Here is a 3,568-nt window from a genome sequence, read left to right as displayed (position 1 = left end):
TCCGTTCTTAGGATACCTTTACTTACTAAAAGGCAAGACAACTATCTTACTTACAAACTTCATGTAAATTGACCCACCGGTTTTGGCCATGGCTCGATTTTTAGTAGTTTTTTGGCTATAGTTTGGAAATCACTGCGAGTTTCGGAAAATCCGTTCTTAGTGGGCCTATTCAAATCAAAAGGAAGCCATTCTCGATGTTTCATCAAAATCGGTCCAGCCGTTTCGGCTGTGCGTTGATTATGAACGATTTTTAGTAGTTTTTTGATCATAGTTTGGAAACCACTGCGAGTTTCGGAAAATCCGTTATTAGTGGGCCTATTCAAATCAAAAGGAAGCTATTCTCGAAGTTTCATCAAAATCAGTCCAGCCGTTTCGGGTGTGTCCTTGTACAACAAAAAAAGTGATATCCCCCTAAAAAACATTTCGTGTTAAAAATTAACGTCAAGAGTTGGCCTTCACAAAAAGTACTTATAAAAAAAAAAAAAAACGTCAATGTGGGACCTCTCTTCTTCCTTAGCTCTTCTAAAGAAAACATCTAAATAATTTTCCATCACTCCTACATCAATTAACTTGCTGTTAAACCAACGATCCTGGATTACGAAACCTAGATCTTGACCGCAGTGCACTGATGAAAATTACAAAATATATAACATTGTTATCTTTATTAGTGTACTGCGGTCAAGATTTAGGTTTCGTAATCCAGGATCATTGGTTCAACAGCAAGTTAATTGATGTAGGAAAGATGGAAAATTATTTAGATATTTTCTTTAGAAGAGCTAAGGTAGAAGAGAGGTCCCACATTATTTCGGGAGGATAAGACCATAGCAGTTACAGTTCCCTCTGTCAAACCTCTTAAAAAAAAACCCTTAAAAAAAATAATAAAAAAATAAATGTACATGTACGAAGAAGTAACTACTTGAATAAGTGCATGATAAAAAAAATGGAATGAAAATATCTAAATTTGAAAATAGGTATAGTTACCTATGCTGATATTGAAAAATAGTGATAACAAAATGCGTAGATAGGTAGGTACCTATTCGATCTATTTGAGCCCTTAACTCTAATCCCTATGGTGATAAGCTCACAGCGCGTCGTACGACAATGGAATGAAAATATCTAAATTTGAAAATAGGTATAGTTACCTATGCTGATATTGAAAAATAGTGATAACAAAATGCGTAGATAGGTAGGTACCTATTCGATCTATTTGAGCCCCTAACTCTAATCCCTATGGTGATAAGCTCACAGCGCGTCGTACGACATTGGTAGATGACGTCATCACGGGACGTACATTGTTGCCGCTATGTATGATATCGGCGTGTTTGAGACTCTCATGTTCGGAGAGCTATATCTCGCGATCTAGTGAACGCATTTTCTTCGTGTTAATCTCAATATTTTTTTTAATTTTTATAGTTTTTTCTGAGGTAATTCGGAGAGCTATATCTCGCGATCTAGTGAACGCATTTTCTTCGTGTTAATCTCAATATTTTTTTTTAATTTTTATAGTTTTTTCTGAGGTAATAAAAAAAAAAATCATGAGAATCATCAATTGATACTACATTGTTTAACAAAGTAGGTATGTTTGCGCCGAAGACGTTGATGGCAATCGAGGGAAATCAAACTCAAGAGTTTGAAACAATCAACATTTCCTTCAAGCAATTTGTTAAAAAAAGAAGAATCCGGTCATCAATCTACGATCCCTGAGAGAAGAAATCTCAATGACTTTGTTAGGAAAGTGGTATCTACAGTAGGAAAGAAATTTCCTTTGAACCCGTTCAAGAGTGTCAGTGTGAACTTCGTAGTACGGAGACCAAACAATCGAGGCATATTCCAGAAGAGATCTGACCAAAGCTTTGTACAGAAGACAGAAGGCATCAAAGGACAAACCTTTAGAGTTTCTAAGGACATAACCCAGTACCTACACGATGACATCTAAGAGAAACATTACTCATGTATGGTATAAACGAAAGCTCCTGGTCTAGTGTTACGCCCAAATCCTTGATATACCGATATGTTCCAAGGACGCGACTGTAACAATTTGATAAAAATCGGATAGTCACCCATCCAAATATCAACCAAAGTCAATGTTGCTTCGAACTTCTAAAAAAAATCAATTTTCTTCATACTTAATATGATTCCTTGTTGATAATGATAATGATAATGATAATGATAATGATAATGATAATGATAATGATAATGATAATGATAATGATAATGATAATGATAAAGATAATGATAATGATAATGATAATGATAATGATAATGATAATGATAATGATAATGATAATGATAATGATAATGATAATGAGAATGATAATGATAATGATAATGATAATGATAATGATAATGATAATGATAATGATAATGATAATGATAATGAAAATGATAATGATAATGATAATGATAATGATAAAGATAATGATAATGATAATGATAATGATAATGAAAATGATAATGATAATGATAATGATAATGATAAAGATAATGATAATGATAATGATAATGATAATGAAAATGATAATGATAATGATAATGATAATGATAAAGATAATGATAATGATAATGATAATGATAATGAAAATGATAATGATAATGATAATGATAATGATAAAGATAATGATAATGATAATGATAATGATAATGAAAATGATAATGATAATGATAATGATAATGATAAAGATAATGATAATGATAATGATAATGATAATGAAAATGATAATGATAATGATAATGATAATGATAAAGATAATGATAATGATAATGATAATGATAATGAAAATGATAATGATAATGATAATGATAATGATAAAGATAATGATAATGATAATGATAATGATAATGAAAATGATAATGATAATGATAATGATAATGATAAAGATAATGATAATGATAATGATAATGATAATGAAAATGATAATGATAATGATAATGATAATGATAAAGATAATGATAATGATAATGATAATGATAATGAAAATGATAATGATAATGATAATGATAATGATAAAGATAATGATAATGATAATGATAATGATAATGAAAATGATAATGATAATGATAATGATAATGATAAAGATAATGATAATGATAATGATAATGATAATGAAAATGATAATGATAATGATAATGATAATGATAAAGATAATGATAATGATAATGATAATGATAATGAAAATGATAATGATAATGATAATGATAATGATAAAGATAATGATAATGATAATGATAATGATAATGAAAATGATAATGATAATGATAATGATAATGATAAAGATAATGATAATGATAATGATAATGATAATGAAAATGATAATGATAATGATAATGATAATGATAAAGATAATGATAATGATAATGATAATGATAATGAAAATGATAATGATAATGATAATGATAATGATAAAGATAATGATAATGATAATGAAAAAAAACAACTGCGTAAAGTCTGACGTCACACATATTTGAACTCTTTCATTAGAACGGAAAATAAAAATTGAATTTTCGACCTTTTAAAGTTATTTTTACGGAGTTTTGACCTTAGATTTGGATTTTTTTCCCAACTTTTTAC

Source organism: Diaphorina citri, unplaced genomic scaffold (assembly GCF_000475195.1).
Source record: "Diaphorina citri unplaced genomic scaffold, Diaci psyllid genome assembly version 1.1 scaffold1827, whole genome shotgun sequence".
NCBI lineage: Eukaryota > Metazoa > Arthropoda > Insecta > Hemiptera > Psyllidae > Diaphorina > Diaphorina citri.
This window is presented reverse-complemented; position numbering follows the sequence as displayed.